We start from the raw sequence: 27,391 nt of genomic DNA on the forward strand, positions 1-27,391 counted from the left end.
TTTAGGGTTCTTCTTTTAAAACAGGCAGCATCAGATAAACTGAAGCTACAGGCACAAGCAGTACTGAGTACTTCAGTACAATCAACAAACTGTACATAACTTCTTTCTTTCAAAATGGAAGAGTCTAAAGCAATCACAAACTCAAAATAGTCAATATTAAGTCAGTAAACCAATCGATGTGATTTGGAGGTTTCAGAAGTTTAGCAATACAAAAATACAAAACACTTTGATGTTCTTACGATCAAAACAAAAATGTCCACTGCAGCTTTTGTGTAAACCAGCTGCAAAATATGGTAAGCAGGTTACAGTCAGGCTAGGCTTAATCTTCTTTTGGTTAAAAGTCAACTACAGATTTTAGAATTTGAAGTTGCAGGGCTTAACATTACAAAATCTGAAATCGGTTTTTAACCTGACATTGGTTGACAGGAGAATTTTAGATGCAAAAGGAGATCCAAGCAAAAGAGACCTAGTTAATCATTAACTAAAGAAAGGGGTTCCGATTTAGGTCTAACAGAAATAAGTTATTCTGGGAGAAATACAACATTTCTTCTCTGCATTTTAAAAAGTCAAACCTCAAGGGGTGTTGTTACCCATTCCCCTCCAGAGAGGAGACATCTTTTCAACCTCATAAAGCCTCTTTTGCTCTCAAGTCTTGACATTAGATAATCCTTCTGAGGTCCCTATTTTTCGTGCATCCAAAAGGTATCTATAAACATCAATATTTATAGAATGTTCTGAGCAGTAGATGGCACAGAGTAGCTAATCAATATACCCGTTGAATGAGTAAATGGTTGTATTAAGTACTATGGAGAATACAAAGGTGAATTCTGCTACAGGCTCTGCTTCTAGAAATTCTAGCAAGGAAGGTGAGCTTCACTCACAGACAGACGGAATGCAAAGTAGAAACGGGGTGAATACCATGACAGCTGCACATAAGCAAAAAGCTCTGGAGGTATGGAGGTGGGAAGAACACTTGTAGCTAGGAGAGCAAAGGAAGCACCTCGTTGACACACTTGGCTTGGTTTGGCAGAAATGCAATAGTCTGGGGATGTGGAAACAGGGATGGTGTTTCAGTGTTGCATCTCCAGAGCCCAGCACAAGGGCTGGTACATAGCAGGAACTCACTAAATATGAGCAGAACGAATGAAAGGGACAAGGCACACTTCCCACTGGGGGCACAGGACAAAACGAGGCCCAGTGGGATGAGAGCCCAGCCCTGGACAGGCCAAGTGAGGGATGTGGTTTTGTCGGAGCACAAGGTATCTGCAAAGGGGTAGGAGGAGTGACGTCCACAAATGCAGGTTGGGGTGGGTGGTGAGGAACCTTGAAGGACAGGCCAAGATGTCTTTAAATAAGTGAAGGGACCACAAGGACATGCTTTGTGATATGATCGACACGCAAGCAGTAATGATCCAGGTCAGCCACAAGGACAGCTAGAGACTAGAAAATCCGCACGAGGTAAACGTTGACCAAGGTAACTTTTTCTTTTCTCTGCCTCTCCTCTTTGAAGGAGAGCTGGGACCAGCCAGCATTCACCATCTACAGAACGGCTGTCAGGGAAGTTGAAATTTACCAGATGAGGACTCAGTTTTACCAGGCGATTTCTGTTCATTTCACAGTCTTAACTCCGCCCCCTAAATGACAAAGAAAGTCTATTTTTCTACTTACAAACAAAGCCTTGACATGGAGACACCAAGGTAAAAAAAAAACAAACAAAAAAAGCACTCCAGGCTTATCTCTTTAATTGCCAGAGAAACAGGATTTACTGTGAAAGCTACAAGTGAAAGAAAACCTGGCCTTTCAAAAACCCCAGAGATCTTACTTACTTTCAAGTTTCTCCTGAATTCATACTGCAATCTACCAAAATGTTCCTACCAGGATATCTACATACAGCTTAACACAGCTTCATACATCCGGGCCTAAAATTAAGTAGGAAGGCCATACTTTATTACAAAGGCTTGAGACAAACAAATTGCCCATTTTTGTAAAATGGAAAAGTTAAGGGTGCACAATGTGCTTTTCATTTTACATCTGGCTCTCATCCAGATCAGCTGAATGAACAGCTTAGCACAGGAACAAACTATATCCAGTCGTGTCATCACATGCGCCAACCTGCATGGATGCAGAAGGGCAGAGATCGGGGGCCCGTCGAGGAGAGAAAAAAAAAATATGGCTTCGCCAGATGCTGAAATCTATTGCTTTGGGCCACTTGGAAAGCATCCTTGTAATTTCCCACAGGTAGTATGTACAAAGAGCAGGAAATAAAAGGATATAACAATTCCTTCATATACCTTCCACTCCCAAATCTCGCCATACTACTTTTCAAAGCCTTTATCGTAAATCCTGATCAACGTATGTCTCAGCCACTAATGCTACCTACCAGCACCATCAACTTAGGAGTCTAGAAAAAAATTAAAGTGGGAAAGTGGTAGGCAAGGCTGACATAGAGGAAATGGGAACAGAAGCTACAAACAGATGAGAGGCCTGGAAAAATTTAAAGAGAGAGTCCGAAGTTCACAACTGTTTATCTTTGTGCAAGGGTGTGCGTGTGTGTGTGTGTCTGTGTCTGTACGTGAAAGTTTAGCTACTGAGTAAACAACAAAGATTTTTAACAGACATCCTCAGTGAGGACTCTTCCCTCCTGCAGCCACCTTGGGGTCTGCATACTTATTCCAATCTTGCAGCCACTGTTCGAAGCATTTTTTTTTTTTTAACATCTTTATTGGAGTATAACTGTTTTACAATAGTGTGTTAGTTTCTCCTTTACAACAAAGTGAATCAGTTATACATATACATAGGTTCCCATATCTCTTCCCTCTTGCGTCTCCCTCCCTCCCACCCTCCCTATCCCACCCCTCTCGGTGGTCACAAAGCACAGAGGTGATCTCCCTGTGCGAAGCATTTTTGGAATGCCTTCTTCAAGTCCCGTTTCTTTCTTGCAACTGCCTTCGCAGCCTTGGGCGTATTCTTTTGAATGGTCTCTATAGCAGCCAGTTTGGCCGTCTGAGGGCACATTTGATCTTTGGAGACAGCCAAAAAGCTTTGAGAGCCAAATATGGTGAGTAAAAGAGCTGATTAAGCTGGATAATGGTTCCCAGCGAGGTATTATCGAAAGCCAAAGAACTCCGAAAACTAAAGTTCCAAAACCATACCTGTTTACCATTGCTGTAATGAGTTTTGTCGGAAAGGAACTCTCCTAACATTACACACAGGCCTTAGCAGACGCCTCATGGGACTTCAGTTCATCTGTCTATATGCCTGCCTCTACACATTTGCAATCAAGAAGGGCTGCGCTTGAATAAAGCAACTTACTTGAAGAAGGGCAACCGTGTATATTTGTTCGCATGCCATATAATTTATATTCATACATCTTTGTAACTCGGGAATATGTAAAAAAAAAAAAAAAGCAATACTAGCCTCCCACAGTCATTAAATGCAATAAACATCTGCTGAGTGACAAAATAAAAAAAAATACAATGATAAAGGCTGTAACACATGTGCTGAAAAAGGAGACATGGATAATGTGTGTCTAATGCACTTTATATATACAACTCCAATCGACTCACAACCAACCATATGAGGCAAATATTGCTACGATGTTTTACAAAAACTCATCTGTAGCTCTCATAAACTGGAAACGGAGAAAGCAAAACATATCCTTGGAGAAGAGCTGTGCAAATATCAAATGGTGATGCTCCTGTTATACTTTCTCTCTAGTTACATCGCTGGGGAATAACTTCTGAACCCAGAAATACGATGCACCTGTCACAAGATTTAGTAGCAGGAAATTACATTTTGACAAAGTTTCATCACCACATCAGCATCTACGGTCCGCATGTGTCTTCTCACAGGATAAAACCCACCTAATCCTGTCGCCACTAATGAAAAATGTAATTTTTAAAGCATTATCAAATAAGTCAACACTTGGGCAATGCTGCTTGAGACCTATGGATTATTGCATTATTGTATCCAGTAGGAATTTACATCTTCTGGATTCCACCCACTTAAACTATGCCGGCTAGAGCTGAAAAACAAATAAAGCTTCCGCTTCCTTTCACACTATCTCAGCCTACTGATTAGTCTCCACTGAGTAAGCAGCTGAAAACAGCATAAGGTTATGCCATAAGTACAAGAGAAGGAGCCACACCCTTTCAGCAATGCATTTCTAGTCAAACCCATCGGCTAAAAGTTTTTTATCTTGTATTTAAATGCCTTGAAACTTCCTGTCAATTTGTTGAGTTAAGCGCAACATAGTTACACTACCTGGTTAGAACATTACTAGCGGTTTCTGCTCTTACTAAGGAGACGGGAGTAGAATATTGTAAGTTGCTTGGCTGTTGTCATGTACTAAAATGTAGCCAGAAAGAAACTCTCCCTTATCCAGCTATGCTTGAAAAAAAAAAGTAACTATAGTAATGACTTCTCTTCAATGGAGATCATTGTTTGAGATCTTATACTGTAGATTCAACTAGAAAATGTCATATAAATAAATTCCTCCACTTGAAGAAATGTGTCAAAACTGCACATTTCTCTTTCCCTTAACATAAACAGCTGTGACTTAAAAAAAAAAATCTTGAGCGTAATATAGAAAATTTATGAGACAGTAAATGTAAAGAAGGAATAAACATATAATTCATTATAAACATTATAATTCCTGTCACCCGAGGAAAACCACTATTCAGCTATGGCTCTGATTTCATTATTTACTTAAAGGATTTGAACTTTTAATATTCCATATTTAATGTCAAAAATATTTTAAGTAGCGAGGAAATAATGTTTTAATCACATTTAGGTCTTTCCCATTCTGAAAAATCTGTGATGAGAAGATAAAATGTTAACCAACATTTTAAACCTTCTTGGTATTCTACCCTTTCCCATCCTCCCAATTCATTGTGTATGGGGGAGAAGTATGACAATTTGAAAGCAGGAAAAAACCCCTCTGGCTTCCTGGGTTTGGTTTCCAAAAGCCTAAGTCCTTAAGGGAACGGCACAGGCAAAGTATTCAGAAGAACCAGGAGGAGGGTTGGGGGAGACTACTCTCAGAGGAGAAAAAGGTTACCTTTGGCTGGGATCAGAGGGAGAAAAAAGGTGGAAGGGATGTGACAGCAGAGAGGTCGGTAGGGAGCTCTGTACCTTGCAGGATGCTGAACACAGCACCTGTGACATCTTCCTACATCCTGTCTTCCCAGGTCTGTTGATTTCTTATTTCGCACAATTATATTCAACTGCGTACCGCTAACCATGACCACAGTTCATTTCCTCAGCTTCCTCATTGATGCTAATGTAGTTAATTCATGGTACCGCTAATTTAGAGCTGATCAAGTCTTCCAGAATGCTTACCTATAACACCTTATAACACACTGCAAAAGTACTCTGTTTTTAAGCGTACCTGAAATCTGAAAAACAGGCCCAGTAATTTTTTTTTAAATCATCAGTATCAAATACATTTATAGTCCTGGTAGTGTGAAGGTGTTCCTTATTTTACCATCCACCATGTAATCTCCGATAGATCAACGAAAGCATGGATCCATCTGACAGAACGTGAAACCCCTTATGAAAGGAATTTCCTGACTTAGAGCTTGGGTTCTACCATGTGGGTTTGATGGTAGCATCTAGGGAGGAAGCAGCATTACCAGCCCAGCTCTGTTAGCTACGGTAATCACCCAAAGAAAAGAACGTTAAAACCAGAGAGCTTGAAGTTTGGGCCAAGGGGAACATTTCTCTGCTCTTCACAAGGTATGGCTGGGAGGTATGGGGGCAAGCTGAGACTTTGGGAAAGGACAGATCTAAGTAGTGAAAAAGCCTTCTGTTTTAAAGCCTTCAGACCATAATCACCAAAAAGAAAAAAGAAAAAAAATCAAGTTAGGATTGAACTAAAGAAGTCAAGTTAGAGGTAAGACCCAAAGATGTTTGCTGCTTTATGTTGAAAGGAGAAAGCCGTTTTAGCTAAAGGAAGGAAACCAACATCTTAGGCCAGAATTGAGCTGGAAAAGAATTGGTTTCATGGTCTTAAATGGCAAAGGGTAACCGACCGGCCAAGCCAGGGCTTTTTAATGGAGCTGCTTAAATAGCAGTTTTGCCTGGTGCGAGTCACATGGGGGAGGGCTGGTGAAAATAACAAGGTTGCTGGCCAGCCCTTCCAGAGCGCAGAGTTGCCAAGGAAGGATATTCGGGGAGAGTTGCCAACATGTGAGAGGCCATCTCGCTCCAGTTCCCCTTTTGTCCCAGGGAAAGACCTTCTGGCAGGGCTGGTGACTTCAGGAGACCACCAATGAAGACAGGCACACATATTACGCAAAGGAAAGAAGAGAGGGAGGGCCCAAGGAGCCGACCGTCACGCCTGTGGGCTCCCGATGTGGTCCAGCGTGGGGAAGGCTGTCAGCGCCGTGGATTTCTCCTTCCCCGACAACACAGGGCAGACGGGGGAGGGTCTGGAAACTCTTCCAGAGAGTTAGGGATTTACGGAGAAGATAGATTTAAACAACAACAACATATGGTTCTCAACAATGAAAAGTATTCCGTCAACGATCGAGTAAGGAAATCTGAATAAACATTCAGAAATCTTTTAAGCCAAAGAATATACACTTCAGTTAGTGCCTATTCTTTTTAGTAAAGACAGAGCATGCTGCTAAAGCAAAAGGTAATGAAAAGATAAAGCAAGTGGGGGTCAATACCATAACGGTCTCCCGCCAACATGTAAATCCAAATGTCTCAGATCTCTCTTCTGCCAACCTTCTAACAAGTCCCCACATACGTGATCGTCAAGGTAGAGGAACTCAGAAAAACAATCCCTCTAACATTTCACGTCAGACCACATGTGCTGGGAGACAGGAAGCTTTCATTTTAACAGAGCTCAACCAAAATAAACCTGTCGCTTGAAGACATGAAAATAACAGGACATCATCTTCCCTAGCTGAGGAGACAAGTCATAAAAGTCGCTCTTTCTCCTGCCTTCGTGGGAGCTAATTCTGCAGTTTATTCCTGCCTCCCAGGAAGTACCAGCCCAGCTCTGTGGTTTATATTGTAATTTCACAATGTTGTTTTTTTGTTTTTTTGTTTTTTGATGATGATCAGAAATACAGGACGTAGGTTTTGTTTGTCTGGCTCTGATAACAAACTAGTAGACTTAAATGAAAATCACGGCTTCGTTTACAACATGGTGTTTGCAATACCGTTTCCGTAACTAGGCAAAAGGAAAAGCAAGCAGACCTAGTTCCCTTGCCTTTACTTTTTCTGTTAAATACTTCATAGAGGTTGCATTCTTTGCCCACTCCCCGGAGTCATCTCATAAACTGAAGGAAGCAAGTGCCTGACTTTACCTTCGAGTAATTGTCCGGCTGCTCAATTGTTTCTCATCTACCGTCGTCAGCTTTTCTGTAACAGCCCGAACCAGAGCACAGAACAAGTGTTCCCACAGACAGTCCTACGTCTGCAGAGGGCAGAGGCAAGGATCATTAACGCCACTGACATCACTTTCGGCAGCCGGAGAAAAGGGAAAACCCGTGTTTAATCTATTTCCTACTTACTGCAAGTTTTAGTTGGAGTCCCTGATGATACGGGCTGTGGTTGACTTTATGGAAGAACTTGGTAATGCAAGTAAAATGTACTGAACGGAACAAGCATCTTTCAAAGGAACCACGAGGTACCTCAGCCATGTGGCCCTGATCTCCTTCCTGTAGGTGTTTTGGTCATTAAACTGGCGTAACACAGGACAGGGCCATTCCCGGCTGTTCATAAGGTCAAGCTCAGAAGAAAACTTTCCCTACTACACACCACTAATGAACATCTCCTTAAACGCATCAGCATAAATCACAAACAAAAAGGTTTTAGCCTTTGTCTTCCTTCTTGCTTTGAGTATACCAAGGGGGAATGTTGGGAAGAATTTCATCTGGGATTCTTTGAAGTTAAGTGAGCTGTCCCACCAGCTCCCCCCTTTTTTTTCCTTTTTTTCTTAAGCAGTCTAAATAATGAAAGAAGGCTCCCTGAAACCAATTGAAACAGATCATAAATATGTAAGTATATGGCAGCGTATGTCAAATGTATTCAACCCACAATTCTCATTCGTTGTCCCTTAAGAATTCTTGTTAAAGACATGCAAGGCATAGAGATCTCTGGGCTATGAGAGCAATAATTAAACAAAAGTCAGTGTGAGGGAGGATGGAAAACTGTACCAGCCACCTTAGACTACAGAAGGCCAGAGGTTCTAAAATAATTGGGTTACTTTAAAAATGAGCATCCTGTTGCTTACAATAAAGTAACAGAATAAATGTGTTTCCCTTGGGTTGCCACTACCTGAGTGATACGTGCGTAACCTGTAAGCAATTCTGAATTCTAAAATGTAATTTAGGAAACCCCTTCCAGGCAGGTTATTTTGAGAATGAAGACAGGGCCATTACATGGCTGTTAATGCTTTTTAAAGACTGATCACTTTTAACTCAGGACTTATTTCCAAGTTAAAATTTTAAAAAAGACTGACAATGTACATTATCTCTACTCTCGTTACCCTTCTCTCTGTAATTTTGGGAAAGTTACCAACCCTCCTAAATAGCAATATTTTCACCTGTAACATGGGGCTAACGGTGCCCATTCCATAGGGTTATCGCCGAGGTTCAATGAGATAATACATGAAAAGGTCTCGTCACTGTGTTTCACACATAATAAGCCCTCAATCATTAAATCTTACTGGAACCACTGTCACGAAGAACTAGAAATCCTTGGATCTCGTATCCTCTGCGGATACCTGAATACACACCAGCCAAAAATGCCCTGGTAGGAAGAGCAAACAACAGTGAATCCACAGGCCAGATGGCAGCCAAGGACCAAAGGCAGAGCCAAGGTTAGGATGCATCTTGGGAAGAGAGACCAAGTTATTTCAGAAAGGAGGTGGGTACAGGGGCAAGGCCAGAACAAAACGTAAAAGTACTAGTAGTAAAGCTAAAAATATGACCCTGTGACACGATTTTAGACAAAGACCTGCTTACCTACAAAGGGCACAGCTCCAGTTAAATGTCGGGACGGAGAGCGTTAGCAGATCTTTGAGCAGTTCCTTAGTGAATGCCATCCACAGAAATGTCATGGAAAGGCCACTTCTTCTGTTGCTTTCCCGGAAGAAATTAGAAGCTTGAAGTCCCCCCACCCTTTCTAAGTCGGCTAATGAAAGACTTATAATGCTACAGGAAAGAATTTACGAAGAATTCTCATGAATAGGCTTAAATGGATGTTCAGTGAGGTTCTAATGCACGATCTCCAGGTGCCAAAGCATGTTTCTAATTGTCGGGGAAGGAATCGGGCGGCTTTTGTTTCCGAATTCTTTTCCCCAATCTCTCATCCGAAGGAACCGAACAGGAGAGTGGCACAGCCAGCCAATGCTGCCTGAGTAACTTGACGAAAAACTGAAATTGCTGCCAGATGCACACATCTAATCGTTGGCAGCTGGAAAAGGAGGGGAAGAAATCGGAAAGATAATCTGAAATAACTGATAATGTATACATCTCTCGCATCTCTAAGGTCTTTGAAGCAGACAATGGTGCAGATTTCTAACTAACTGCAAACACTTCTTTTTTTCTCTCAGATAAGGAGGCAAATTCTTCCAGTTGATGAAGAGGGGCCGACGTTTCACCCACTGACCCCAAGCTCCTGGTCCTTTGCTTTCACCTTTCAAGTCTCACTTCCACTGTGCCCTGTTCCTCCCTCTTTTCTCCATTATCTGACATCTCGACCTTGTCCTCTTTGACTTGGAAAATGGCATTTGCTAAAAAGTTCCCTACCAGCATGCTGAATTAAGCGCATCATGTTAGTGCAGTACTGAGCTAGCTGCCTGGATGAACCAGAAGCAGTCTGAGGACAGTTGGGCCAAAATCCTAATGAAGAGGTGGTGACAACTCTTAACTAAGGAACTCTTATGAAGAATCCTGATCAGTGACTCTGAAGGGGTCACAGTCCCAAGCAAGGTAAATGGGGTCTGTGAAGGCGACCCCCAGGCCCACTGGAGTGCCAGGCAGGAGTCATTGGGACTTCAGCCGAAGTGCGCTCGTGGGGCTAAACCCACTTCTCGTAAAAGAGACCCTCTGGCCTCCAAGCATTCCACAAAGTCTCTAGAGCGATAGTTCTCAGTTTGAGGGGGTGGGAATAATTTCTCCTTTCGATGGACACTTAGCAGTGCCTGGAAACACTTTTGGTTGTCACATCGGGGGCTGGGGTAAGGTGAGAGAGATGCTATTGGCATTCAGTAGGTAGAGGCTAGGAATACGGCCAAACATCCTACGGTGCACAGGGTGGCCGCCTACAACAAAGAATTACCTGGCCCAAAATGTCAGTGGTGCTGAGGCTGAGAAACCATGTTCCAGAGCTATTGCCTGTAGCTGAGAAAATGGAGGAAGCCATGCACACGCTCGTCAGCTGTTCCTGGAGTTCACATCAGTTCTCGGGAAGAGGAGGAGAGAAGAAGTGTTCCTGTTCCGAGGCTTGCTTTATTGCTGACTGCCACGCCATGACCTCAGAGTCCCAGTGGGTGCCTCCCAATTTACCACTGATGGAAAGTTACCTCTACTGCATCCCCCACCCTCGCGACCTTTTTACTAGAAGATGGCTGGTTAATCTGATTAGCCAGTCCTGCCCCATGTCTTCATATGTCCCTGCTCCAAAAGAAAACAGGAACCTTCTGGATGCAATGCAAAACACTGACTGAAGCGGGGAGAATATCAGGATTACTGAGGCCAAAGCACCAGAATTTGGGGAAGACTAGCAGGGTGTGATGCTGCTCCCCATATTCTGACCACGGAAAAGAGATCAACCCCACAAGGAAATACATCTGATCACCCCCAGCTCTGTATCTCTGCCCAGCTTAGCCAGGACCTTCTGTATGGTCTTAGACCAGGCAGTGGACCTCATTTTGCCTCCACAATGTAATAAAGTGAAGAAAATACCTTGTCCTCACGATCATTTGCAAAACTCAATGAGATAACAAGAGAAGGACACTGTGAACCAGAAGACAGCTTCCTTATGTTACTTGTCACTATTAGTCCCGCTCATTGCCCTGCAAATGTCTGGGAGTTCAAACAAACAAACAAACAAATTAAGGACTAGGTCCCCTCGGTTCCAGAGTTAGTTGACTTTTTTTTTTTTTTTGCGGTACGCGGGCCTCTCACTGCTGTGGCCTCTCCCGTTGCGGAGCACAGGCTCCGGACGCGCAGGCTCAGCGGCCATGGCTCACGGGCCTAGCTGCTCCACGGCATGTGGGATCCTCCTGGACCGGGGCACGAACCCGTGTCCCCTGCATTGGCAGGTGGACTCTCAACCACTGCGCCACCAGGGAAGCCCCAGGGTTAGCTGACTTTTTAAAATAAATCCACTGACTTTGTTCTCTAGGAGGCTACTCCTAAGTCACAGAACTGTTTCCCACATTTGTTTTTTTTTCACTTGATGAAATAAATACCCACCTTGGAAGATGATTTATTACAAAAAAAAATGGTCAAAGTACAAGACTGAGATAGAAACAGCTACTGGAATTTCTAAATATAAGATGTGTTCCCAGGAAGACACTTTTAGGTCTGTTTTCCCTAAACTTAAACTTGAAGAAAAATAGCAGGGTCAGGGTGGGGGGTTGTGGTGCAGGGCACTGCACTTGTACCATCATCGATGAGAGGATACAGTGTTCAAAAGCCTAAAATCTAGACAATGAACAGAGAGAACAAGTTGATTTCCAGGTAGTTAGATATGAAGTTTTTCTGAATGAATCCTAAGGTAACGGTGATAAGAACAGATCCTCTTTCAATATAGGCCACAGAAGCTGCTGTGGTCCTAAGGTACACAAAGAAAACAACAGCTTCTCTTCTTTCTAGACTGTAGCCTGAGCCGCTGAAAAAATGCCTTCAAAATAAAACCGAACCACACAATTTCAATATTACTACCCACCGGAGACAGGCTATAATTAACACTTAATTAACAGCTCTATGATGAGCTTTGCTTAATTCTGCTCAAAAACTGCCTTACATTTTTTCTGTAAAACTGTGTCACCAATGGACAATGGCCTACCTGTTTGCTTGGTTTCTCCATGCTTTTTTTCCTTAACAAGTTAAGGAAGAACGTGACTAGGTCAAGGTCCAGGCCAAGACAGTCTTCAGAGATGCTCCTTTCTTCCTGTCTTCCCACTCTCAGCTCTACTCACTCCCAACCATCACAGCTCCTAACAGGGCCTCTAAACACAGCCACTGACTTATCACACACCACTTCTTCTTGGAGCCTCCCTAGAGAACTTCCAGTAGAAATAAAGGCTCTCCCAGAGTCTTTCAACGGCGGTGCAAGCCTTGCGAGCAACCAGATCCTTCCTAATTTCCCATCCTAATGCACAGCTAGAGAAAGGCAATAGGAAGGTGACTTGAGAACCATTGGACATGAGTAAATAAGCTGGGACCCTTCCCCATGGTGGCCTTCTGCCCCTGCCTTTGACCATTTAGTGGTTTAGTAGCACTTCTTCCAGGGATAGAGCCAAGAAACAGAAGGAAAACTCAACAAAAATTCAACTAATATATCACTTATATGTGGAATCTAAAATATGATACAAATGAACTTATTTACAAAACAGAAACAGGCTCACAGACATAGAAAACAAATTTATGGTTACCAAAGGGAAAAGGGGGGATAAATTAGGAGTCTGGGATTAGCAGATACTACTATATATATAAAATAAACAAGGTCCTACTGTATAGCACAGGGAACTATATTCAACATCCTGTAATAAACCATAATGGAAAAGAATATATATATGTGTGTGTATATATATATATATATATATGTATGTATTTGAATCACTTTGCTGTACACCAGAAACTAAAACAATATTGTAAATCAACTATACTTCAGTTAAAAAAAAAATCAACTTATCAAGTTTTTCCCACCTGAGAGTTCTATCAAAGTGGTAAGGAGGTTCATACAATGACTAACCAAAATACATATCTGGATGACAATTATCCCAATTTTTGTTTTAGATGCCCCATTCCTATTTCCATAGGCAACTTCCACTCCAAGACCAAGTCACTGTATGAAGGGTTCATGGATTAATAGGAACAGAACAATCAAAGCAGCCCAGGCCTACTATTATCAGGACTTTCTTGATCGAGTGGTTAGATAAGAGTTAAAATCATCATTAAATGAGTTGCCCAAGCTCATGAAACTGGTTAGTGGCAGCATGCGGGTGAGACTTGGAGTTTCCCCACCCCCAAAGTAGCACTCTTTCTAACCATGAGTCATTAAAATCTCAAGAGCCCAACTCTTTCGAAAAACAAAAACGATCCCAGTAGAAGAAGAAGACAGGGTGGTATTCAGTATAAGTGCAAAGCAAGATTCCTGGCAGCCAAGTCACTCAAGTACAGTGAGGCGTTTCTTTAGGTGCCTGGATGTCAAGACACAGCAGAAAAGGACCTCCCCCAAAGTCTCTGAAGACTACACATTTATTGTAAATGAAGATTACACGCCAATTTAGTTCAAAATATTTTAACATCTAGTTCAAAATATTTAAATATCTTAACATCATCCGTTCAAAATAGTCATGGGAATTGAGATAGACACACACTTGCTAAAAATATTTCCACTCTTGTAGTATTGATACCATGTCTGACTTTGCCCTCCACTGTTAAGGCGCACTAGAGAAAAGCACAGAGAAAATAATAACCAAATTACGAAGAGATAAAATAAAGTGGTGCTTGTCGCACTTTAATGTGCTTAGGGTCTCCTGAAGATTTGGTTAAAATGCAGATTTTGACTCTCTAGGTTTGAGGTGGGACCCAAGATTCTGCGCTTCTAACCAGCTCCCAGGTAACGCCAGGGCTGCTGATCTGAGACCACACTTTGAGTAGCAAAGGAGTAAAGAACCTAAAAGAGAAAACATACCATTTAATTGATAGAAAAGAATAATAAGAGGGCTTAGCTGGGGAGTTATAAGGAGGAATACCCTGTAAGCCATCTGTTCTCCATCTCCATAGGGTAAATGGGCTCCAATTGCAAAAACAGCTTTGAATTGAAACACGAAGGAAAATTTCCAGGTGGAAAAGGTTCTAGAAGAGTTAAGTGGAGAAGAATAAGAAAGCTCCGCCTCCAGGGCCCTGGAACAACACAGAGGATCTGGATGATTGCAGAGAGGACACTGGGGAAGATAACAAGAGGTATTGTAGACGTCCTTAAGAGACTCCACATTGATGGGTTCGTACCCTGTCTAGTGTTCAGGCCATCGGAGACTGAGACTGTTGGATTGGGAAAAGGGGGATGGAAACTGTGACCCAATACATTCCTATCTCTTTCAAAAATGAATGCTGATTACTTTGATGTCTGGCAGTTTGGGTCAAGAGGAACTGAGAAGGGCCATGTGTGTTAGCTCACAGACGACAGAACCAAAATAAACGGGCATTCCCCCCACTCGATGAAATGTATGCATCCTGCCCTCTGCCGTCTTTTATCAAATAAACCACAAGGCATAAATCAGAGGTTAATTCCCAGCATTGCATCTTTATTATTTGAGGGGACCCGCAGGTGGTAAAAGCCACCAAATTGCCTACTCAGATTTTATCTCAAATAAATGAGCAGAATCAACATAATTCAATGACTATAACAATCTACGGCACCTTTAACTTTGAAATATCAAAAGTACTGATATCAAAATATGCTTCCCATGAGTATTAATTCATCCGCTAAAATCTTTCTTAAGAACAAGGATGACCCCACATGCAGATATCTCACCCCAGAACCATCAATGTGTGCAGAGGAAGATCTGGAAGCAGCACATTGGGTAGTAACAGGGGAAGCAGCAAAGCCATCATGACTTAAAGGTATCAAAATTTGGAAAAGACTGAAAAGTAAGCACAAAAAAGATAGTCTGTGGGTGTTAATAATTTCCATTCAGGTCAACAGGCGGTAGCAAACTGGTCCCAATCTCTAAAGGAAGGCAAACAGCCCCAAGTCAAGAGCATGCCCATCGGTCTGATTTATCAGGAAGTCAGTTTACAAGATTCCATTTCCCCATCAATAAAGTTTCACAGGAGTGCAAAGGCCTTCATTATTAGATGGTAATTTCATCCACTGGGCAGGACCCTGTGCTCTGACCAGGAGGTACAAGTTTTGGGGTCTGGAACAGAAGCCCAGGCAAGACAAGCATACATTTCTAACGGCTTTAGGAAACAGCAGGAAAATGATGAGGTGGCCAGAGATACTCCCAAGAGCTAATTCCGAAATCACTGGCTGGGCAGCGCAATTCACACGCCGTGCCATTCACATGAGTTGTTACCCTACCCAGTTGGGACAGAGAGTGAGAACACATTTCGCCAAGATCTCTGGGATACAACAGGAAGTGAAACTGCCTGTAGGACACTCGCTGTTGGACCCATGTGGGCACCGCACAGTGGTAAGACCTTAGCTCCCCCAGTGCCACTTACTGGGACTCAGGCACTTGATCAACCTCAATGAGGTGCAGTTCCTGGTAAAATGGCATTAAAAGTGCCTAACTCATTGGCCTGTATCAAGGATTAAAAGAGATGGTGACTGTAAAACACATGGCACAGACCCTGACAACTGAGCCAAAGCAGAACAATTTATTCATTCTACCCAGCAGCTAGAAGCCACCAGAAACCATAATGGGAGGAGGACAGAAGAGGAATGAAAGGGGAAGGAAGGTACTTGACATTGAAGCTCTCTGCTCTCAGTCATGCCACGGACACGTTTGCAGAGGCGAGTACCTCAAAACATGTTGTCAAGGACCACCTAGAGGGCTGGGATAGGGAGGGTGGGAGGGAGGGAGACGCAAGAGGGAAGAGATATGGGGACATATGTATATGCATAACTGATTCACTTTGTTATAAAGCAGAAACTAACACACCATTGTAAAGCAATTACACTCCAATAAAGATGTTAAAGAAAAAAAAAAGATAGCAGAGATGTTACCTCACATCCAGATACTTGCCCTACCTACCAGGACCGTAACGAGCTTATCCCACATGCCGCGGAGCGGCTGGGCCCGTGAGCCATGGCCGCTGAGCCTGCGCGTCCGGAGCCTGTGCCCCGCAACGGGAGAGGCCACAACAGTGAGGGGCCCGCGTACCGCGAAAAAAAAAAAAAAAAAAAAATGTTGTCAAGGAAACACCAGCAATTACACTCACCGTATGATACCACTGGTCTCAAATAAGGAATATTACCCGAGTTACAACTGTTTTAACACTGGGTATGAAGGTGCTTCCTATTTTGCTTTGAACTTACAATTTTAGAAGTTGATCCATTATTAAAATGGATTGTCCTTAGCAAGTATAAAGCACCCGTAACTCTTATAACCTGAATGTTTATACTTCACTAGCTGAAAGGAAAAACTATATCTAGGCATGGTAGAATCATAGCATACTCCACGTATGCCATGAAGTTTAATTTTCTGAGACTGTGAAAAGTTCCATTTCATTAATATCCTTTCCCCAATAGTTCTTGAGGTTTCTTCTCTGCAACTCTCTACTTGATTTATCGGTGTTTGGTACATAATTGGCTCTCAATAACTGTACTGTCTAAAAAAGTATCTACAGGAAAATCATATGTACTCACACACATATTCTAAGGTCCGTAAGACTTAATTAAGGGTAATTTCAGCCACAGAAAAACTGGGCTCTTAAGTTTTCGTGAGGTTTCCCTCACATTTGGCAGTGAGTAAAGCAGGGGTTTGTTAACCCTTAAAAGTGTTATCCACTTTTGCTAAAAAAAAAAAAAAAAAAAAAAAAAAAACTCAACCAATTTTTTAATGCTACAAGTATGACTAAGAAAATACAGAAATTTTACTATTGATTATAACTGTTTTCAAACAATACAAGCAATACAAACTCTTGTATTCTCCTCCCTCCCTAAATATTTCAGTAAACCATTCCTGGGGTGACGGTGTGGTGTATAACTTACCAAACCCACTAACACATCACAGTCACTTAGCGTCTCCACCAACAACGTAGCCAACATTTGTTCCATGTCAGGCACTGTATTAGGGGTTTTAATTATGCATTATTTCATTTAGTCCTCACGACCATCCTGAGATTGTGTTACTATCCCTGTTTAAAAACGAGGAAATCGAGGTTCAAAAAGGACGAGCAAATTCCTCCAGATTTCAAAGCTAGTAAGTGGGGCAGTTGGGATGCAAAGCCATGCTCTTGACCACAGATGTATAGACAATGCTATAAAAAGCATGGGTGGAAGTGTTGTCAAACCTCTCATCTAAGTAGAGTCCACTGGAATATACAAAGTTGTTTTTATGAAAGGAAATGGGGGGTAAGCTTCGTGCTTACAAAGGGTAATGAGAAATTACACAGTAAATGCCATTCTGATAAATCTAAACGAAATCAGCTAAAACATTTCACATAATAGGCACCTGGATATCAGAAATGCATTTTCACTTCGGGAAAATAGTTGGCAAAAGAGATTGCCGTCACAAAAGCACCTTTTTATCCTTTAATTCGCGCCCTCCTGTAAAAACACTAAATACGAAACCTCTCATTCCTCGAAGACTCTAGACAGTGGTAGACACAAGCAACGGTACGACTAATAGATTCTGATAAACAACACAAACAGAGCCCTAAGGTAAAGAGCAAGGCCTGACATTTATTGTCCCCATAAAATAGAAACGCTTTTTACTCTAGGACTGTAGCTCTTCTGGCCCAATGCTTGTAGCTCAAGATCTAGTAGACGCAGGGCTATTTTTATCTGACAACTTTTCCTTCAGTCCTTCCGTCCTTTATTTAGAAAGCCAAAATAAAAACCAGAAAAAGTATACTTCCAGAGCCATAAGGCATACACTAGAAGAGGTAAAGAGAGGTCCTTTGACCTTAGGAGCCACGAGAGAACATATTAAAAAGTAAATCATAAACAGCTGCATCTCCCCTCCCAATTGTTTACATTCTTAGACATCCACTTTTAAAAAATATTCCCTATGTAGATCAAAACAGCCTGCACTTTGAGAAGGGGCAAACAATGACGTTAGCTTTAAGATATTACACAGTTTACATATAAACAGGCCTGAGTTTATGCGCATGATGCCGGTTGGAGAGAACAGATCCGAAGGGCTCAAACGGAGAGCTATCATTGTGTTAATTATCTGCCTACAGAAAACTCTAAAATATATATGTGACCTTTAAAATGCTACCTGGCTTGAGTGTATGTTCCCCATTGTACGGTATAGGATACTACTGGTTTCACTAACCAAAATAATCCAAAAAGCTTTTTCAAGTTGAACTTGGATGGCGCAAGGCCTGGATGACACTGGATGCAGTTATTGGGGGCACTCTGTCCCTTCATCCTCTACACTTCCCTCCCTCCTCCTCCCAACATTTTTTTTTCCCCTTTCCCCTAACACCTTCTCCCTATCACTCAGTGCCACCCATAAACACTTGTCAGCATTGCTATTGATACTGCTCATCGCTGGTGATACTATTGCCCCATACCAATAACCATTGTTTAAATTCTTGCCTTTGAGCATTCCAACACTAATGCATCAATAAAGGAACCTTAAGAGCGTGGATCTCCCCCTCCCATCACCACGTATGTACCCAGGAGAGAAGGAGGAGTCGAATCTCTAAAATTCTAGTTAGTTACATTTCAAGACATCAGCAGTGGGCAAAACGGCTTTACAACGCGACGTCCATTCATAGACCTCATGGCATTGACTTTCAGTTGTCCGTATCAAGAGAGAGACTTCACGTTCTGGTTTTAACTTAACATAAGCCCCCTTCCATCAGAAGCAGCCAATTAACATCAATGGTAGGAGAGCCAATAAACTCAGGGAGATAAAAGATGTGGCCGCCCCGAACTATCATTAAGAAATCATTTATCCTATACCCACGTGTCTGAGGCGCAAGACAAGGTGAATCACCAGCTTCATCCTTCTGAGAAAGTGCTGAGGTTAAAATCTGGCATCGATGACCTCGCGGAAATCAAAACATATGCTCCATGGAAGGTGGTGAAACAGCCCTGCATATTCCTGTCATTCACCACTGGCATCCCTGTGGTGAATCACTGTTGCCCAAAAGTTTCCAAGGACTGTTTGTAAACATTAACCCTACAACAGGTCAATGTCTTGACATCCAAAAAGGTGGCACTGAGTGTTTCACACCCAAAGGTTTAATGATGAAACAATATATTCTACCTTTAGAATATTAATAGGAAATCAGATGACTCACTGATCAATTATATCAGATGACTCACTGATCAATTATATCCTTATCGATGCATTACAATAGCAATGTGAATTCAGATTCAGTGGTCCAAACCACAACTCAGATAGAATTATAGGGAAGCACTGAATTGTCTCCTTTAAGATATGATGGTTCCGAGAAGGCTTTTTATTCATCTTTGCTGCCCAGGTTCATTATTAAAAGGGTTGGTTTACGTGTGTAAGTTTGCTAGGGAGGGAAGCGAAAACATCTGCAGAACCATGCAATGCCCTGGAATGAAATTCTTCTAATAAAAGATATATCATTAAAAAAAAAAAAAGATACAATGGTTCCTCTCCTAATAGCCTTCAGAGAAGGCAGCCCCAAGTAGCCAAAGAGAGGTCTAGATGCTTGTGTGCTTGCTTTCAATGATGAAAGGCAGGTGTAAGAAGTACAAATTTGGGGGGCTTCCCTGGTGGCAGGAAGTGGTTGACAGTCTGCCTGCCGATGCAGGGGACACGGGTTTGTGCCCCGGTCCGGGAATATCCCACATGCCGCGGAGCGGCTGGGCCCGTGAGCCATGGCCGCTGGGCCTGTGCGTCCGGAGCCTGTGCTCCGCAACGGGAGAGGCCCCAACAGTGAGAGGCCCGCGTACCGCAAAAACAAAAAATCAAAACAAACAAAAAAAACAAAACAGAAAAGAAGTACAAATTTGATTATTTATAAAGTGCTGCAATTAATGGGTCATGACAATGACTCCAAGTCATATGATATTTGGGGGATCTATAATATACAGAGAAAGAAGCAGTAGTACAGGATGGCTGGAGCCACTTCTGCAGACCCAGTCCTGGGCATGCACTAAGCCTGCAGTTCCAAGATGTGTTCTATAGAACAGGAGCTCCAGGAGAAAGAAGGTTCTGTGGCCAATGACATTTAGACTATACCTCCCTCTCGACATTAGAGCCTTCACATTTTGTTTAACCATGTGTTTCCTAAACTTCTGATCAGAAAATATGTAGATTTTATTTCATACTAACGACTCTTAACAACCTGTGAAACACACTTTGGAAAGACTGTGTTAAAAATTTTCCCGCCAAAAAGCATTTTCCCCTGAACTCTGCTATTCAAAAAGTATTCTGATAAAATATTAGACAAAATAATATACAGGCATAAACAAAAGAAACATATTTTTGGATGGAAAAGTTGATCAAAATTCACTGAACACAAAAAATATACTTTGCAAATACTGTATTTGTTTTTTATTCCTAAAGTTCTAATATGATTTGCGGTCAATAATGCATCCATCCTTTATAATTTGGCATACCATATGTCGAAAGTATTATTTGCTGCTTTGATTTTGAAAGAAAATACACAGAGAGAGATAAAATGAATTGAAGAGTGGAGAGAGCAAAGTTCCTTCCCTAATTATTCATAGACTTGATTTGACTTCAGAAAACCATCCTTCAGTTTTCATGGCTCATGTATGAAAGGTGCTTTCTATTTACCTTCATGGCATTGCTGGATGAATGTCATATAAATGAAAGGGTTTATTACTGCACAAATAATTTTAAATAACACTTGAAGAAATACAGACAAAAGTAAAAATATTTTATATTGCTAGAAAAACCAATTCTACCATTAGTCTACCACTATGACCAAACATGCATGATGAGTACTTTCATAAAAAACATCATAAGTGAAAAACACCATACTTTTTTTCAAAATAGTAAACAGAATATTGCATTATTTTAGCCTAAATATTTTCTCAGTATACAGTTGTATATATTGGAAAAATGTGAAGTTTGAATGTCTGTGAATATTTAGACTTGGGCAGAAATTATACTTTATGGGGTTAAATTTTGATTAATATACCAATAATTACAATGAATCAGACGATTACTTTGATCCCTTTCTTGGCTTCCAAAGGGCTGTGATGATATGCATATTTTCTAAGATAGTTTATGTGTACAAATTATATACTCCCAGAAATATGGAAATGAAACAGAAAGAGCATCGTGTTTTTGTTTTATATTTTATTTATGTATTTATTTTTCATCTTTATTGGAGTATAATTGCTTTACAATGTTGTGTCAGTTTCTGCTGTATAACAAAGTGAATCAGCCATATGTATACATTTATCCCCATATCCCCTCCCTCTTGCGTCTCCCTCACCCCCACCCTCCCTATCCCTCCCCTCTAGGTCCTCACAGAGCATGGAGCAGATCTCCCTGTGGAGCATAGTATTTTACAGGAGTAAAGCAAGGAGGAAATGGTGGCAGGGGAGGGAGAGTTAAATTACCATATGCAAATGTAACAACCCCACAATTAGCCAGATAGGACATAGTCCAATCTAAGATGCCTAAAATGTCCAAGGAAGTGGAATTTTTGAAACTCTTCAGATAGACACAGGGATTATCTTGAAGACGTTTTTGTAAATTCCTTTAGCAAAAATGCTCAGTGCATATTACAAATTATTATATCCAATAATTGTGGAATAAGAGAGGCTGTGCAATTATATATTTGCTTCTGTTTGTGCCCAGAAGATGACTCACAGAGTCCCAATGGGGGATCATGAAAAAAATAAGCCCTAATATCCAAAACTGCCTGTTTCATCAGGGGAAAAAAAATTTTACACAACGCTCAAGGCACAAATAAAAGTCACAACTAGCAAGTAATATTCATTAGGCATCCATGTGGTTTTGAAAGCCAAATCCAAATGCTTATTCAGAAACGTGAGATAAATAATTGCTGTATTTTTACAATGCAATGTTGGTAAATGGAAAAGTTCTTTCCACAAAGCAGAACACCTTGTCCAGAGCAAACTGTTACGGAGGTCTGGAACAAATGAACTTCTAAACATGGTACCTGCATTTAATAAAGGGGAAAATAAGTACTGGGTTCTTGAGTCTGAAGTTACAAAGGTTTTGACATCGCCAGCAAACCATGGCAGCTGGCAAACATCCTGAACCATTAACCACCAAACAGCAGCTGAAGCAAAGTCACATTCCAAAACTCAGCAGCATTTCCTATAATGTAACAAAACGTTGATGTGCAGGGAAATTTATTTCCTTCACTAAGGCTGAATGAAGATCATGTGAGCAGAGAAGAGCTCATTATGATCAAAGCAGATAGAAATTTTCAAATGTACTTAAAAAGTGAATGAAAAACAACACAGCAACTTATTATTTTCAAAATTCATGCAAAGGCAAATAAAAATCATTTTCTTAATATAATTTAAAACATGCCACTTTCTTTACACTAGTGAAAACTCGAGAGAATCAAATGTCACAATAAAATGTAAATATGCCACAAATCAGGAAAACACATTGAAATGTTTTGTCTCCTAGAACTCTGTTAGAACATGTACACAGGCTTAGATGAGAGAAAAGTCACTTGCAGAATAAGCCCACCCTCCAAACAAAAAGTCTTTTTAATTTATGTGCATAAATTAAATTCGGGGTTGGTTTTGTTTGGGTGGTTTTTTTTTTTTTTTGCATTGTTTGTTTTGTTGTCTTTTGCCCTAAGACAAGATTAAAAGTTAACTTTAAAACCAAGATTTGATAAGTGGCTTTACTAAAAGGTTATCTGACATATTAATTCAACAAAAGGTAGCATTAAGAATCTCCTCTCTATTCCTTGGAGCGAGTTGACATACCCAGTTAGTTTATAAAATGTCAATAGAAGAGGATCTCATGAACAGTAAATCTAATGGTGTCCGGTCCACACTTCCCTACTAAGATAAGCAGTCATCCTTTTTCTTTGCCCTCTTAATCTGCTGCGGCTCCATTAGTAAGCCCCTAAAAATGTAACCTGGCATTTACACTCTTGTCCGTCTGGAATGTCCCTACGTCAGAGGAAAACCCTCACCCCCCTGTGGAAGATGAACAAGTACACAGCTGGCAAGAGATCTGGGCACGTAGGAAGGAACCCACTGAAGTGCGTACATCCACACGGCTCAACGGTTAATCCCTCCTGCACCCTCCTCTTTCCACTTTCGGATGAAGCTAGCGAGGAAATGAGTGTTTTTATCACTGAATTCTGTACTCTTATCAGACACCAAACAATTCCTTGTTGAAAAGGTATTGCGAGCACAAAGCTTGAAAACTCACCATCAAAGCTGTCTGAAGTCCAAGGTGCTGTCTTTTACCGTCACTAGAAGCCTTGGAAGCAAATGCGCACAAGGCTGAGGCCAGTCTTGTGAAAGTAGTATTGTGAAACCTAACCCTGCACCTCTGCCCCCGTCCCAGTGGCAGACTCACATACGTGCACTGCACTGGAGATTCGGGAATTGCTGAGGTTTTCCATGCCACTTCCATGAAAACCAACACTTCTAGGTTTCACTGCTGGCTCGTGATGTGAAGCTAAACTTAGAAATAAAGCTGGGCTCTATATCAAGCTACATCACCTCACTAGCTGCGGGCAGGAATGTGAACATACAGACAATTCCAATCCTACACTATTGGTTTTAATGAGCGAAGGGCAATCAAACCCAACTCTCCAGATAATTTAACTACAACAACAGCATAATTGCTTTGGAATGCGTTTGGTATTAAATTTGGCTTTTGTTGAAACTGAGGTTTTGACATTGTAGCCACGGGGGGTGCTATTTACACCATCCTCTGCAGGAAACAGTCCTGAGTTGTGCTCAGGCGGTTGTAAGTTTTATTAAGTCTACCAAGAGCTATACCAGAAAGAGTTGGAAATTATCCATTTTATCTGTGATACTTCTTATGTAATACACATACTTCTTATGTGACTTGCTCCATGCTGGTCAACTGTCATTCACAGTGACAAAGTTTTGCTTCTTATCGAAATTTACACTGAATAAAGAATGGCTGAGGTTTCAAAGAGCTTCCTTCTTTCCACAAGGAATCCTAACTTGCAGATGATACAGGTTCTAAAATTTGAACAGAACTAAGATTTTATAGGAACTTCAAATAAATCTGAAATTCTCCAAAGCCAAGGAATCTGCCCAAGGAAGAGGTGTTTGACCCAGTGAAGCTCCAAACTGTCAGCCTCAAAACTTAAATGACTGTTTCGTTAATGTAATCTGGAAATCACGACACAGCCATAAGCATGGTCACGAAGAACAGAGATTGCCAAGTGACGTTGCTTTCCTTCGTAAACTAAAGAAATATTAAAGTTTCTCATTATTTTTAGCAAAGACCCCTAGTTACTGGCTTGTACAGGCACCTCACTCTGATTATCCAAAAAGCATGTAAGGCAGGGCAAAAATGACTAATCTATACAAAGGGCTGATCTGTAGCCCTACATCAATACAATCCTTGCTTACTATAGAAGTACTCTCAACTCAAATCAGAAGGCTCCCTAAGGCTCACTTTCTTCCAGCAACTGGCAATCATGATTTTCCAGAACAACACAGATTTGACTTTGGTTTGATTCGTTAATTTAGTGAAGGTTTTAAAACCCTTGCCCTTTGTCAGTATAAAAATGCACTATCACCATCTGAATGTGGCATCCTGACTCAGAAACAATGAATTCTTTGGGAAGCCAGTACATATGTCATATTACACTAACAATTAAAGACACATAACTCATGCCTGCTGTGATATAACCATCCAAAATGCCATGAGGCCACAGAAATGTAAAAAAGAGATAAGGAGCAAAAAAATCACAATATAAGTTTTACCTACCATATCTACCTACAATTTCTATTGCAAGAATTCAACTCTGCTGTTATAGCCGGAAAGCAGCCACAGATAATACATAAGGAAAGGAGGGATATAGCTGTGCCCCTCCCCAAACTACAGAAACAGGTGATGGCCAGATTTTGGCCAATAAGGCTAATTTGTTGACTCCTGATCTAGTGTAAAGTCAGCAAAACCACATATTCCACTGTAAATCAGGAATAAGAATACAGGGACCCTGGTGGTCCAGTGGTTAAGACTCCATTCTTCCACTGCAGCGGCTACAGATTTGGTCCCTGGTCAGGGAAGATCCCACATGCCGTGGGGTGTAACCAAAAAATAAAAAAATTAAAAATTAAAGAAAAAATTCTTTTTTTAAGTAATAAGAATACAAAGGGACTGCACATAGAAACCAAATCAGGGGTGGGGTGATGGGGGAGGGATGGCGTGGGAGTTTGGCATTAGTAGATGTAAACTATTATATACAGAATGGATAAACAAGGTCCTGCTGTATAGCACGGGAACTATATTCAATATCCTGTGATAAACCATAATGGGAAAGAATATAAAAAAGAATGTAGGGCTTCCCTGGTGGCGCAGTGGTTGGGGGTCCGCCTGCCGATGCAGGGGACGCAGGTTCGTGCCCCGGTCCGGGAGGATCCCACGTGCCGCGGAGCTGCTGGGCCCGTGAGCCGTGGCCGCTGGGCCTGCGCGTCCGGAGCCTGTACTCCGCAACGGGAGAGGCCACAGCAGTGAGGGGCCCGCGTACCGCAAAAAAAAAAAAAAAAAAAAAAGAAAAAAAGAACGTATATATATACTGAATCACTTTGCTATACAGTAGAAATTAACACAGCATTGTCAATCAACTATTCTTCAATAAAATAAATTAAAAAAGAAAAACAAATCAGCTTGGAGTAACAACCTTACAAACAGAAAACACCTTTCTAATGCAAGGAATCAGGTAAGGAAAATAGCTAAAAAGAGGCCTGCCCAAGTATAAATAGGTATTTGTTATTCTTACAAAATACTGTAATACTATTTTGATCACCCAGAAGAGAACAAGACGACTTTCAGAACATTCTGTGTCTTAATCTTCCTTTAAATGCTTTTGTAGTAAAGAAGACACAGAAATGTTCTGAATGGAAAGATAAAAGGAGAAAAGAGACAATACTTTGAAAGGCAAGGGAAGAAGGTAATTAGCATAAGGAATAAAGGACCTGCAGAGACTACAAGGCTGAGGGGCTTACACTGGAGGGTTTTAGTTTTAAATTCACCATTCCCTAAACATTCCCCATACCATCCTATTTTCGGCTTCTTTTTATTCAAATTACTACATTTTTGGGGTTTTTCCTTTTATACCATATTGTGGTTTCTTCAGTCCTCAAATTATGCAAGGTTCTGTATTAAGACTCTCTGGGAAGGCTACTATGCACGTTTATGACAAAAATATTACAAACAAAATCCACAAAAAGTGCCATAGATGCCACATCTCAGATCCTGGTGGTTCCCCCGCTTTGAATGCCAACAGGACAATGAAATGAGCCATTCAGAGAGCATGACTTTCAAAAGATGCCATCTGCTTTCCAAAGGCAAAACCGCAGTAGAAATAGTTCTCTCCTTCTCTAGCACCAGCAATCCAAAACATTAGATCATAGTGCATTTGATTTCCAATGGCCAAGGTATCAACATTTTCGTGGTCTTTCTTGGTTTCTATAAGTTTTATCTCATCTGGAATTATTCGTTATTCTCACAATAAGTCCAAATCAACTTTAAATGCCATCAAAAAAAAGACCCTACATAAATCCCGCATTCACAAAAAACTTTGACTTCAGGATTGAATTTCTCTTTAGCAATACCCAAGCTACTCTTTTCTTCATTAGCAATACCAACAATGAACCTCAGGGTATTAACATATCCTACTTATATCCTACTTAATATGATCATCTTTGGGCCAGTCACTTAGTAGTCAGGGCTTCAGAACTCATTTGTATCAATGCTGTACAGTAAATGAACTCCAAGTACTAATACTAAAATGAAAATCCCTAGACGTAACTCTGTAGAGGGAGCATGGGTAACCTTTAACAGCACACAATCCAGTATCATTTCTACTCCATTTGAAAATGAGTTTTATGATTTCTTCCCATACCAGGTTTTCTAAATAATATTTGCTTTCCCTTTTACTGCACTAATAAAAGTGTGTGCTCCTCTGGCAATAACCAGGGATCACTAAAGGAATGTGACAAAATAATCAGATTTTAAAATACGGAGTTTTTAAATTGCTATGGAAAGTACTCCATAAACCTGACACATGAAGACCAGGAAAAAAGAGAATGAATGAGGATAACGTTATGAATCTAGAAAGATGTTGAGGCAGATCACGGTGGTGGCATCACAGCATCAGCTCTGTACAAGAATGATCTACAGTCTAACTTTGGTGTTGGAGTTGTCAAGGTCTTATGCTCGTCTATATGTGAGCAGATCAGAACCGGGTCAACTGCCTAACTGGTTTTCTTACAAGATTACATCCCACACGCCACTAATCAAATGCTCCCTAAAAATCTAAAAAATACAACAAACTAGTGAATATAA

At 41.1% G+C, this 27,391-nt stretch overlaps 1 protein-coding gene across 1 annotated transcript in view; it reads right to left on the reverse strand.

Moving 5' to 3' along the window:
* The window catches only part of IRS1 (insulin receptor substrate 1), a 71,534-nt gene that overhangs the window by 1,088 nt on the left and 43,055 nt on the right, over window positions 1-27,391 (reverse strand). The window lies entirely within an intron of this gene.

Source organism: Physeter macrocephalus, chromosome 2, assembly GCF_002837175.3.
Source record: "Physeter macrocephalus isolate SW-GA chromosome 2, ASM283717v5, whole genome shotgun sequence".
Taxonomy (NCBI): domain Eukaryota; kingdom Metazoa; phylum Chordata; class Mammalia; order Artiodactyla; family Physeteridae; genus Physeter; species Physeter macrocephalus.